Raw genomic sequence first — 14152 nt, forward strand, 5'->3', positions numbered from 1 at the left:
GTGAACAGTTCCATCAATAAATCTATGATCTCATCAGAATGGATTGAAACACCTTTTTATCCTGTTATGCTTCTTCATTTCTTTCCATAACTCCTCCCTAAAGGAGCTACTCAATTTCCTCTGATGATTTAAAAGGTGTGTGCATGTGCATATATGAATTAACACTGGATCTGTGATTTCATCAATATAGGGAATGTCTGGTCAGCATATATGCCTATATGGATAGGTATTGAATCTTCAATTTCATTAATACAAGATACTTCAAGTGAAAAAAACTCCCTCTACCAGTCCAGATTTGTATTTCTCTAGAATTTATAGTCTTAGAAAGTTGTCTATACCTAAAGCACTGAGATCAGATAATTTGCCCATGATCACCAAGAGGCGTTTGTCAGAGGCAGAAAAAGTCCAGGACTTTTTCATTTGAAGCCAGGCTTCAAATATACATTATATCCGGATGCCACTTGTCTTAGCCTATGTAAGCTTTCATTAACTGCAGCATTTTAGCAACATCTTATCACTGGGAGCCACACCATGTGCTTCCTTCATAATTCCTGGTTCACTGCCATCTTTTAAGGGAAGGGCTCATGGGCAGAAAAAAAGGACAGCATATCATTAAACTATACTCAAAAAGTGCTTTGCCACTAAGCATGAAACTTGGAGATAGAAATAGGAAAGAAATTGAAATAAAAAAGCAAAAGTCATAATCAATTTGATTTCTGAATAGAAAAGAAACTGAAATAGTACAGCAAAAGCCAAACCAGTTTGATTTTTGAACATGAAAATATATCACATCTACTTTTTACATGTGTCTTAAAAAAAAAAAAAAAAAAAAAAAAGATTTTTTTTCTTCCAGTATTTCTTATTTCCTTTTCCCTGATATGTAGAACACAAAAGACATTTAACTCCAGTGGTTTTTTTTTGTTGTTTGTTTGTTTTTATTTTTCAAATGTCTAAAGTTACTAGTAGAATATGGCAGAAACTGACCCACACCTAATACAACACATCAAGATAAGGTAGAAATGGGTTCATAATTTAGAAATAGTGATATTATAAGCAAAATTAGAAGAACATAAGATAGTTTACATCTCAGATCAGGGAAAAAGAAAGGAATTTGTGACTAAAGGAGAACTGGAGCTCATTATTAAACAGATCATTTTGATTATATTAAATTAAAAATGTTTTGTACAAATAAAACCAATGCAGACAAGTTACAATTAGGACCTTAAAATTATTTGTTAGAAGATCTTTAAACCTATTGAAATGGACAAAATATATATTATAGGAAAATGTTGCTTAAACTAAAATTAAGGGAAGTGTTATGTTCAGACTAGGCCCCATCCCCCAGTTCATGAGACCCTAGACTTTCTGAGAAGTGTGTGTCTAACAAAGTCACAACATTGCAAAACATGGCCACAGGTTCCATTGTCTATTCACTCTCATCGAGACTTCCCCATTGTAAATGAGAAACTGTATCAGTGATTCCCAAAATTTGTAACCACAGGGCTGTACCTGGATGTGGCAAATGGGCTTAAAAGTGTACTTCACTAAAGGTTCGGGGGATGATCTCTACTAGCCTGTCTAGTGGGAGTCAATTGCCAGCCAGCTAATAAATGATGCTTTAAATTGAATAATCTGGTCAGAGCTGTCTATCTTGTGTCTGTCCATTTCATTTGGAGGTTGCTACTGAGATAAGCCTTTGGTTCAGTCTGATAGCCAGTCTCTCTCCCTGGAGGGCGAAAGAGGTTATGGATCCTAGGGGGTGGCCATCAAGAGATGTACCTCGGCCTCAGTTTCCAGAAATCTCTTTCTGTCGACCAGGCGAGTGAGACCCAAATTTTTGAATTCCGTTCAAAATTGACACAGAGCATCCTGAGTACTCCTGAAACAAGTGGCTAAGTTGGATGCAACCATCACACAGTGTCCTGTGGAAGTCAACGAGGGTGGATGCAACATCAAAGCACTCGTTGACCTCCACAGGATACTGTGTGATGGTTAGGTCTAATCTGGTTCCCTGGTAATATGTGTTCCATGTTCTGTCTCTGTGTGATTAGTCTGTCTGGTTGCAATCTGTGTCCTGGATGTTCTGTGTGATTTGTCTGTCTGTTCTGTTGGTTGTGGTTCTTGTCCCGTGTGTCCTGTATGATTGATTGTCTGTTGGTTGAAGAGCCCTGTTAAAGATTTAAGATCTGTCACACTAATTCGTAAGCAAAAGCAACAGAATTAAAAAAAAATGTTCAAGGTGAGACAAACTTCTCTCTGAGGGCAGGGGTCCTAGAAAAAGCCCCTAGTCTGTTTTGCTGATTTAAAAGCTTTGTTAAGTTTTAAGAACAATGATTAAGAAATCTTGGAATTGGTTATTTGAAAATTTGCTTGTGATTTTAAACTTTTTAATCTGTTGTACTAATTTGTAAGTAAGTGGGACTTGACCATTTTAAATTGACAGGAAAGTTTTTTTTCCTTAAAGCAGTTTTCAGAGCCTGCTAGAGTAGAGGGCAATAAAACCTTATCTGATTGAAACTCAGGAAGAAAAAATAAACAAATAAAGAAACAAACATTTGATTAGGAATATTGGGGATGATTCTGAAATTATGGGAAATATAATTTTGCTACTGCTTTTGCATGCTAGATTTGTTTATTCTGAGTATAAGATCTTGGAATTTGTTTGAATATTGATACCTCTATTACTAAAGAGGAAGGGAAAGAGCAATACAATTTGAGCTCTGCCTGGACAGATAAGAGAGATGCTAATTGTGGACAAACACTCAGGCAGAAAAAAATAAAAAAGGAAAGTTTGGTTTGATTCAGTTTATTTATTAACATTGTAACTTATGTTTTATGGAGTTATCTAGCTATTCACTATATTGTGAGTCTTAAAGACTCAGTGAAGAGAACTGGAAAGAATGCAGGTGATTTATGAAGGATTGATTTGTAGAAACAATTAAAGGTTTGCATGATTTTAGGAAGTAAGAGAAAGATTTTGGTAGCAGAAAGAAGAAGGGTGAGAGAGAGCAACTCACCCACCCCCCACTTCTTTCTGCTATTTTAGCAGTGGAAAGTCTAGTTAAGAAAGTTATTAGTTAAAGGGACAGGCTTACTTTTACTTAATTGACTGAATATTTGTTTCTTGATACATAATGGTTTCCTTGTTTGAGGAATATGGTCATAAATGTGATTCATACTTTGGTAGGATTATTTCTAAAAGTTTAATTGCTATTTTTAAGAATCTTTCAGATTCTCTTATGTGGTATTTGGACATTCTGTATAAATTTTAAATTGATTGTATTGTATTGGGCCATCCTGAGGTTATTTAAAGAGCCTCTAAAAATAATAGTTTTTTTCTTTGTCCTTTTGAAAATGTTTCTTTATGGAAAATATGTAATTTGGGATATTTTTCTATGTATTGGGTACTTTAAAAGCAAACTGATTTGTATGTATAATGTTTACTTATGAAACATCTACCTGGAAGTTGTGAACTTATTGGGACATATTTCTTATTGTTACCACTATAAGGTTAATGGAATCTCTTATTGGAGGTAAAATTTCTTGGGCTTATACTTACTTAGTTAATGCTATTTGGGAGTTTTAAAGCTCCACCCTCTGACAGTTAGTGGGACAGTTGATTGGAATAAAACTGGGTTAAAGCTATTTTATCCTGTAGGTGCTGAAGGTTGAGTTTTGACTGCTTATGTTATGTTATAGTTATATTCTTGCAATTTTTCTTCCTGTAACTGATCTTTATGGTCAGAGCAATGGTCAATAGAATTGTTAATGCAACCCAATTATGTCATACCTTGCGGTCTTCAGTCTGATTATATGTAATCATTATATCCTAAATGCTTAGGCAAATGAGTATTTAGCCTGGTCATCTGTCTGTTATTGGGTATTTGTATTTTTTTTAAGGTTTCTAACTGATAAGAGGACAATTAACATCAATCTGTGAGACCTAACCACTGTTAAGATTTATGACTACAGCTGGTTGCCTGTCCTGTAAAGCAGTCATCTCTTCACATAGGAAGCTGCTGGCTCTTCACATTTTGCAGCAGTCTGGTGGACCAGTCTTTTTATCTCAGACTGTTCTAACCTTTATTTGTGAGATTTGTGTCAAATCATGGATATTGACTTGCTTCTGGGACCCAGATCAGCTTTGATCAGCTTTGATTGTCAGCATGGCACATCCACCCTCTGCATGGACTGATAGTCACCGACCATCTTCGCCAGGATGCAATTTTGACTGAGAAGCTTTGTCCCCTCACACCTAATGGACTGAAATGGGGGACTTTGGGAAGGGTTGATGACTGGGAATGGTTAGACCTTGACTGGATCTTCTATTACTGTGTGTTTAAGATTTGGGATGGGAGTTTGTTAAAACTGTTGCTGTTATATTTGAGGGATTTTTAAGAAATGCTACTGTACTAGTCAGTTATATATAGGGATTTTGATTCACTCTTGGGATTTATATGTGGAATGGTCATTTGATAATTCCTTTCCATGAGGAAAAAAAAGGGGGGGGGGGAGGGTGAGATAGAACATTAGGGAAATTGGTATATTTTTCTCAAAATACCTGAAAGGATGGCAACTCCTAACTCCTATTCACTTTGCCTTAGGCACTTCTACCCCACCCCCATCTCACTAGGTCAGATGCTTTAGTTTTGGAACCCCTTATTCTGTCAGAATTGCCCTGGCAGACTCAGTTCTTGGGATTAGTTTTTTTTTTTTTTTTTTAAGACAAAGCCAGAAAATAGATACCTGTCTTAGGACTGGCAGTCTCTCTGATCTGTTTTTCCAGTCCTGTAACCCCAGTTCCTTAGTATTTCAGTGATCTCAAAGGAACTTGAAGTTTGATATCAGGCATCTAAAAGTTTGGGGTTTGCCTGCCTTGATGGTCTGACTGTGCATAATCTGCTCTGCAATCTGATCCTTTCTGCAGCTCTGTCTGTTCCTCTGGGCGGGGACAAGTGAAGTTACTCCAAGCTTCATCCTTCCCACCTGGAGAGGGTTGCCCCTCTGATTGGGTCTTGAGCCTTTGAGCCCTGCTGCTCTATAAACAGAGACTGAGTTAAGTGTACAAATAACTGCAGACCACCTGACTCACAGTGAACTGTCCATCTCAAACTGGATTCTTTGGCTGAGATGGTGCCCCAACTGCAGAGGACCTGACATGCTCGCAACAAGGGAACCTTTGTACAGCTGTTAACTTTGGGGTTATCAGGGAGAGACTTGTCCTTGCATTTTTTTTTCTTTTCTAGTTAAATTTTGGTTTATTCAGAAGAGAGAGAGAGTATGGAATGTTGTGCCACAGTCCTCTTTAATTATCCTGACTCAGTTTCCCTAATTGGTTCTGCCTCAGTTTCCCTAAATTGATCTGCCTCAGTTTCCTTAACTGTTATACTTTGAGAATTGTCCTGACTCAGTTTCCCTAAATTGTTCTGCCTCAGTTTCCTTGGCTGTTCTGCCTCAGTCCCCTTAGTTGCAAACTTCCCCTCTGGTTCATTGAAGACTGAGGGCCACTTGCTCTAAGATTACAAATTGTTCATGTGAGACTCCAGATAAGGGGGAGTTCAGACTTCCTGGCTCCTATCAGAATGTCCAGTGTCTCCCACCACGCTGTCAGAACCATTTTGATTGTCTGTTCCCATTCTCAATGTTCTAACCCCGCCCCTGCCTTAGTCTACCCCTGTAGCTGAGCCATGTGTGTGTATACATGTCATTAAGAACTCATATCATCACTGGATACTCTGAGAATAGAGTCCTGTCCAGTCCATCAAACTCTCCAATTAATAGATTGTTGAGAGCTCTCTGACTCTATCTTGCCCCAGTTTCTCTGGCTCTACATTTGCCTTCTTAGTTCCCAAGTGGATGCAGACAGTAGGACTCTAGAGAGTCTCATCAGCCATTTAGAAAAATCAGTGGACTCCCTAGTGGAGGTTGTGCAGAACTGCCATGGGTTAAATTTGCTGTTCATGAAGCAAGGAGGATTATGTATGGACTGGGAGAATCTTGTTGCTTCTATGCAAATCGGTCAGGGGAATTGCTTACCTCCTTGTGTAAGTGATTGGATGACCAGGAGGCCAGTCGTAAGGTATCAGTCACTACAGATCCTGAAACTTTTTACCCTCAAGACGACTTATTCCCTGTTGGCTTCAGATGAGTCACAACTATGAACATAAAAAAGAGGGGAGTGAAATGGACAAAAGACTGGCCCTCTCATCCCTGCATCAAGGGGCCTCAGGCTTATAGGAAAATGTTGCTTAAACTAAAATTAAAGGAACTGTTATGTGTAAAGGTCTGGTCTTCTCTAAGTTATCCTTCCAGACCACCTTCTCAACTGAATCTCCCAGCCAGACTCACTCCTTTCCCTACTGCCCTCCTCTTTTATCCTAGCAAAGAATGGGCTAGTGAGAACTCAACGGGGCTTGTGAGAAACACTTCAATCAATGAACTTGCTCCCTCTAAAGGTGCAAACTCCTTTAAACATGTAAACTCTACCTCAGAAGTCCAAAGGTGCAAACTCCTTTCAAAGGCCTAAACCAAAGGTGTGAATTCTGATCTAGAGAATTGTTTAGACAATCTGAGTTATCACCTTGTAATCCTAACAGTTATGTTCAGACTGGGCCCATCCCCCAGTTCATGAGACCCTAGACTTTCTGAGAAGAGTGTGTCTAACAAAGTCACAACATTGCAAAATATGGCCACAGGTTCCATTTATCTACTCACTCTCATCCAGACACTTCCCCATTGTAAATGAGAAACTATGTCAGTGATTCCCAAAATTTGTAACCACAAGGCTGTACTTGGATGTGGCAAACAGGCTTAAAAGTGTACCTCACTAAAGGTTCAGGGGATGATCTCTACTAGCCTGTCTAGTGGGGGTCAATTTCCAGCTGGCTAATAAATGATTAAATTGAATAATCTGGTCAGAGCTGTCTATCTCGTGTCTGAACATTTCACTAGAATCTTCCTTCCTTTTAAAATTTCTTTATTTCCTTCCTTTCTTAATTTTCTTTATTTCTCTTTCTTCCATTTCTCTGTCTTCTCCCTTCCTTTCTTAATTCTTTCTTCCTTTTAAAAAATTTTCCAGAAAAAAACCTATAACTTGGATTTCCAACCAGCAGCTTTCCAGCAGGGCACAAAAAATAATGCCGCTTGTTTCATGTGTTGCCCTGTTATCATCTAGCAAGAGGAAAAACATACTGGCTAACTTCTAGTACACAGGAAACTGAACTATTGCTACTGCCAAGTCTAGGGAGATTCCAGCTCTCTTTTGACTTCGAAGGGGACTTGGGAGGTGTATTCTCTATCCTTGGATACATATGGTATCACATGAACCAGTCTTAAAAGGAGAGCACTGATTTCAACTGATTTTTTTTCTCCCCTCTGGGCATACATAATCCGAGACTTGAGCAGTACAAGTAATTGCCAGAGCCAGCCTCTGTAAGTGAACTCTTCCTCTTCACCAAGGCAACTTAGTGCTGCATATATTTATCACTAAACAGTGTTCCCTTTTTTCCAAGGCAGCTGAGATCATGCCCTGAAATGGAGATGCAATTGTTTGCAGAGAAAGACATACAAACAGAGTGCTTCTGTATAAGCCGGAGAGCCTTGCCTGCAAGCAGGCAATTACCTACAGCTAATTTAATTGTCTGAAGATGGTGACCCTATGTAATCAGAACAGCAGCCCTTGCCTGGTAGACCAAGTTAAATCCTGGGTACTTTTCCAGACTGCCTTCTGTGTTCTAGCTTTTTTCATATAAAAGCCTGAAAGAGCATTAGTGCTTCTATTCGTGTCGAGTTCCCACCATCGTCTCTACCTTCACAGAAAGATAAACTGCCTGCTTCCAAATAGAATTAGCCTTTAGCTCGCCTCCCCAAAGTTAGAATATGGCTCTCCTTTTTAACAGCCAAAGGTGCACCTTTGAAAAATAAGCTTCCAGAAGAAGTCAACTTTGCCTTTTTTTCAGCCTTCTCAGAACTGCACACAGACCAATCCCAGAGCTCCCGGACAATGCTTTCCAATTCCAGAGACACATTAAGACCAATGTTGGGAATTCAGAATTAGCATTCGAGTCTACAAACAGGTTGCCACCATTACTTGGCTAATCTTAGCAAATCACTGTCCTTTCCACACCATCTCAAGGAAACATTTGATCCTAAAGCTCACCCAATATCACTTTGGTTGCTGTCTCTGAGTTCTATTTCCATTCACTGGAATACCTGACAGGCCTTTGTCTCTCTCTGATCTCAGTACCTCTCACTCCCACCTCAGTGTCCTCCTCACCTCCGCTCTTGGCCAGAACCAGTACCCTGCTAATCTGTCATCAATCAAAGGGACTTCCTTGTCTCTGTCTCCCAGAGTTTTTTTGCCCTGAATTGTTATGTTTCCTGGAATTTGAACCTGAACAATAATGTTTATCCGTCAGCAAGCTCTGTCCACAACACTTGGCACCAGCTGTTTCAATTAAGATTTCTCAATCCTTGCCAAGAAAGAGAAGGACTTGGGGAGGGGCAGGAGCAGACAGGGAGAGGAGGGAAAGAATGTACTTGGATGTGATGTTGTTATTGTAATCCATTCAAGGATTTAAGAGATACCAGGATGGTTGGCTATTTCCTTTTCTGGCTCATTTTACAGATGAGGAAACTGAGGACAACAAAAAGAAATGAGTTGCCTAGATTCACAGAGCTAATAAATGTCTGAGGCCAGATTTGAGTTCAGGAAGATGAGTTGCTGACTACAAGCTGGCAATCTATTCATTGTATCACATGGCAGTCCTACAGTTGCTTAATGTGTTACTCTTCCTCTTCCAAAAATGTCACATCTAATCCCTCAGTTGATCTTCGAGATAAACTTGGGAGATAGTAATTGGTTTTTAGTGCCTAATGAAAAAAAAAAAGGCAGCTTTTGCCTGGGAGAACAGAGCTATGGGCAGTGGATGGGCAGATTACACATGATGTTGGGGAAGGGACTTCCTAGTACCTGCAGCTATCCAAAAGGCATTATGCCTGGATTGTACTTCCCTCCTCAAGCCAGTCACCCAGAGGCCCTAGTTCCTATCAAAGCTAAGTTCAAATACCACCTCCTACCTGAAGCCTTTCCTGTTAGGTTCAAATGCTATTGCCTTTCCCAAAAAACTCAGCTTGCACACATTTTATATAGATTATATCAACTCATATATGTTTATTTACATATATATCTGTATCATCTCCTCTAATAGAATGTTTACTCATAGAGGGTAGAATTTTTTTTCCATTTTTGTTATTAGAGGCCCAGCATCAGATTAGAACTTTACGTGTATAGGGAGATGGAGGCATGTTTCAGGCCAAAATCGAGCTGCAAAGCCTTTTCTCTTCTGAGGCTTTTTGATGAGTGACAAGCCCTCATCTCCCACTTTAACAAAAACCAGAATGATTCAGTGCTTGGGTCAGACTCAAGCTGGAATAGTCCAGATCATTTGAGGAGCATCTTTATGTGGTTTCCTTTTTTTATTCAAATTTATTTTATTTTCAATTCTAAATTCTCTCCCTCCCTACCCCCATCCATTGAAGAGGAGAAAAGAGAAGCAAAACTGATACCAGTACATATAGTCAAGCAAAATAAATTCCCACATTAACTATGTGTCTAAAACAGAAAAAAAAATATGCTTCAATGTGCATGCTGATGCAACTCTCTGTCTAGAGATGAATAGTACATTTCATCTGGAATCCTTTAGATTTGTGGCTGGTCTTTATATGACTTTCCATGTCTCCAGGACCTAGCACATAATAGGAACTTAATATTATTAATAATATTATAATAATTGCATAACACTTTGTAATTTGTAAACACCATATATTACATTTACATCTCATTTGAGCTTCACAAAAGCCTCATGTGGTAGGTACTATTATTTTCCCCATTCTACAGATAACAAAACTGAGAATTAAGCAGTTTAACAAGGGTCACATGGATAAGGATGGAAGTGGGATTTGAACCAAGTCTCAGTGATTCCCAAATTCAGTATTTTACTACCCAGCTTCTTAAATGGTGGGTCATGACCCCAAATGGGGTCTTGTAACTGAATGTGGGGGTCGTGAAATTATGATTTATTATCATTAAATATTTGATTTGTATACCTATTTTATATACATATAAACCCAGGATCACGTAGAAATTTCTTAAGTGAAAAGGGACTATGAATGAAAGCTTGATCTGTGACACCAAGAGAAGTGTGGGTGTTTTCACCAACTATCTATCCTCATGCCTGGAATGTTGTCCCTTCACATTTTTATCTTCTGGTTTCCTTCAAGTCCCAGCTAAATTCTCATCTTCTGTAAGAAGTCTTTTCTGATCCCCCTTAATGCTAATGCCTCCTCTTTTTAATTTTCTCCATTTTATTATGTATATAACTTGTTTCTTCATAGTTGGGAACAAGTAATCTTCCCCCGGAGAATGAATGCTCTGTGAGAACAGAAAAGGGAAAAGACCCTTTCTTTGTTGAAGACTTAAGTTTAAAAAGGCATTCCTATGGCCTCTGGGGCCATCTACAGTCATTCTGATCTATATCTGGCCATTTGACCCAGATGACCTTGGAGGAGAAATTGGGACAGGTAACTTTGCACAGCCCTCATTCACTTGAATCCAATTTACTTGCATGTCATGCAATGCCTAGCTCTTCTCCGGAGGGAAGGACAAACAACAACAATAATTCCCAGCACTTAGCTTCATTCCTGTCATACGTTAATTTGATAAATATTAAATGTTGACTGATTGACCAATCAACCAAATTGACCAATTGACCAAATATATCATTTATGAATTGGATTAGATATCCTCTGAGGTCTCTTTTAACTCTGATCTCTAATTCTGTAGTCTAGGGTACAAGTATTCTGAATTACAGAGAGGCTATTTTATTTTCCTAAAGTTACACAGAGAGTTGGAGTCCAGGTTTCCTAACTCCTAGTCCGATTCTCTTTCCACTAGACTACCCAGTTATAGAATTATCATTTTAGAAATGGAAATAACTGTCAAATTTATCTATTCCAGAATTTGTACCACAATACTTGGCATACAGAAAGTATTGTATTAATGCTTGCTATTATTATTGTAATCATTATCATTATATGAGGAAACTGAGAATCAGAAAGGATACTTGCCCAGAGTCACACAGCTAATAAATATCTGAGGCAGAATTTGAACTCAAGTCTTCCCCACACAAAGTCCAGTTCTCTGGCCCAATGTGCCACCTGTTGTGATATGTGACAGGTCTTCTCATTCCAAACCTAGCACTTTTTTCTATTGTATCTGTATGTGGTTGATTTAAAAGGATCCCCTTTAAATATAATTTTGCACCCAAGTCCTCTCATTCTAAAACTATCACTTTTCGCATATGGTTGGTTTAAAATGATTCCCCTTTAAATAGAAGCAAAGTAAAGAAAGGGGTCTTGAAAGGATTATTGGCCTAATTCATTCTTTACTTTCAAGTGGATATTGGTGAATTAATTGTATTAGCTTTCTTAATAATTCCATTGTTGGGAATATACCCACGAAGTATTTTGTCAAAGTCAAAGACAACCAAAAAAGAGCCAGCTGCTCAAAGATTTTCCTAGCAACATTCTCACTAACTACAAAAAACTACAAAAAAGCTATTTAAATGACCAACAATAGGAGGATGGTTACATAAATTGTGGTACATTAATGTAATAGAATCTTATGGTGCCATTTAGACTAAAAAAGATGAGGCAAACAAAAAACTCTGGAAAGACTTTATTCAAAGAGGGGAAAGCAGAACTGGAAAAATGAAATCCTTACTATATATGATCAAATAAGAGGAAAATTGAATGAGGAATTTATTAAAGTATAAATACTCTCAAGTTAAAGTGGTTTTTGAGTAGTGATATTAGTTATTGGTTAATTCTTCAAACTCTCCAACTATCTAGTCTTCCTTTACCCTCACATGGATAGTTACAGATTCTAGGAAATCAAAGATAGGGAAAGGTCCCACATGTGCAAAAATATAATTTATAATAGCACTTAAGCATAGAAAGAACAACATTGTTTAGTTGGTGAACAAATCTTGACAAAGCAAAAAAAAATATCAACTTATTCATCTTTGGGAGACATTTTAGTCATTCTTTTCTTATTGATAATGTCCATGTCACCTCTTTTTCTTTCATATGTTTTTCCTTTCACCTCTAAAAATCGGTGGAGTCTTTAAAAAAGAGAAATACATCTTAAAATAATATTTTGGTTTATTTAAAATATTATTTAAAGTATAGAAGTTGTGACCCAAAAAAATGAATTGTTGATAAGATTATAGGATCAAATTCAGAAGTGGAAAGGGACTTAGATAGAGGCCATCTAGATTCTAGTTCAAACCTCTCATTTTATAGATGAAGAAACTGAGCTTGAGGAGTAAAATAATTTGCCCAAGATCACACAGGTAGTGAGTAGCAGAACCAGACTTCAAATCCAAATCCTCTGACTCCTAATTCAACTCTGATGCGCTGAACCACCCAGCCTCACTTTGATTACCAGGTATTTGAGCAGTTCCCTCAGTAAACATCCAAACTGATTTTATTTTAAAAATTAATGCTTGATAGAGAGACTCTTACTCCACCAATTCTGCAACATATGTGACCCAGACTTCCACCAGCCAAGTACTAGAGGTCAAAAAAGTTCATAATAATGAAGGAAGAGAAACTTATTCTCCTCCTCCAGGAAACCACCAGAATTTTAGGGGATTCAAATCAGTCATAAGGGCCCTTTGAAACAGATTACAGATAATTCATACCCTATTTAAGGAAGCTGTTTTCATTTCTTCTTAGGAACTGAAGAGGGACTACCCAAATCCCCAAATCTCATCTAAGCATATTACCCTGAAAATAAAGATGAGACCTTTTTTTTTTTTCCCTTAGTCTTTTAAGAAATGATTGGGGGGGGGGGGGGCAGGCTGATTTGTGCAATATAAATATGACCAACACAGCTATTACAGGAGATTTATTCAGAAGAAAGCTTATTCAGAGGCACAGAGAACATGTGATACTTTTCATAGAAGAGGAAGAAAACTATAATTTGTTTAGAACAAATTCAGCAAGACAGATCTGTGATCAAACAAATGTGAATGCAGGAACATACCCATTCCAACTCAAGCCTGAACAATCTCTGTATGTGTCTACAGAACAATCAGGGTTCTAGCTATTCTTTCAAACTGAAAAATTAATGCTTTGCTTCCTAAGGAATTAAAACCTCACAGATTTGCTTTGTTAATGCTGTGGAAGAAAAAAAAAAGAATCTGAGCTTCCCTCCCCATTTCCCTTTGACTTCTTTTTGGTATTTTTTTAATATTCCAGTGAAATACAGTGAAATGAGCCCTGAATTTAGTCAGAGAACCTGAGCTTGAAGCATATCCTTGTTATTTACTAATTGTAGGACCCTAGACAAGTCAATCCTCCCCTCTAGCCAGAAGTTTCCTTAACTTTAAGGAGGAAATTAGGCCAGATGGCCTCTGAGGTCCTTTCCAGATTTAAATCTATGATTTTCTCATTATCATTCTCCTTATGGTTCCTTTCAATTACCTATCCTCCTCACACTATCTTTTTTCTTCTCTCTCTCTCTCTCTCTCTCTCTCTCTCTCTCTCTCTCTCTCTCTCTCTCTCTCTCTCTCTCTCTCTCTCTCTCTCTCTCTCTATGTCTCTCTTTCATTCCATGGCTCTAATGTGGCAAAAATATTGCAAAAAAATTATTATGTTCTCTGAGATCCTCTTTTCTCTATGTGTTCTATTTGTAGAAAGATAATGTTTCTTTCTGCTAAAAACCAACAGATTAAAAAAAAAAAGAATATTATCTAGAAGACAAAATAAGTATGGAAGGGTATCTCATTGACTGTGTTTGCATAATAATCAAAAGCTTTTTTTTTCTATTCAGTTGGACTTTGTGTCTGTAAATGCAGCAGTTTGTCAATCACAGGGTCCAAAGTCATTAAAAAAGCCTGGCAAACTTCTGGCCCCATGTGACTCAACCATGTTCATGATGATAATTCAATAGGTCAATTTTCAAACCTTCTCCATTTATTCTTAGATTGAGAGCTGAAAGGCACCTTAGTGGTCATGAGGTCATAGAGCTAGAAGAGACTTTTAAGATCATAGGATTACAGAATCATAGGAGAGAACATCTAGTCCC

The sequence above is a fragment of the Sminthopsis crassicaudata genome, chromosome 1 (genome assembly GCF_048593235.1).
Source record: "Sminthopsis crassicaudata isolate SCR6 chromosome 1, ASM4859323v1, whole genome shotgun sequence".
NCBI classification, from domain to species: Eukaryota; Metazoa; Chordata; class Mammalia; order Dasyuromorphia; family Dasyuridae; genus Sminthopsis; species Sminthopsis crassicaudata.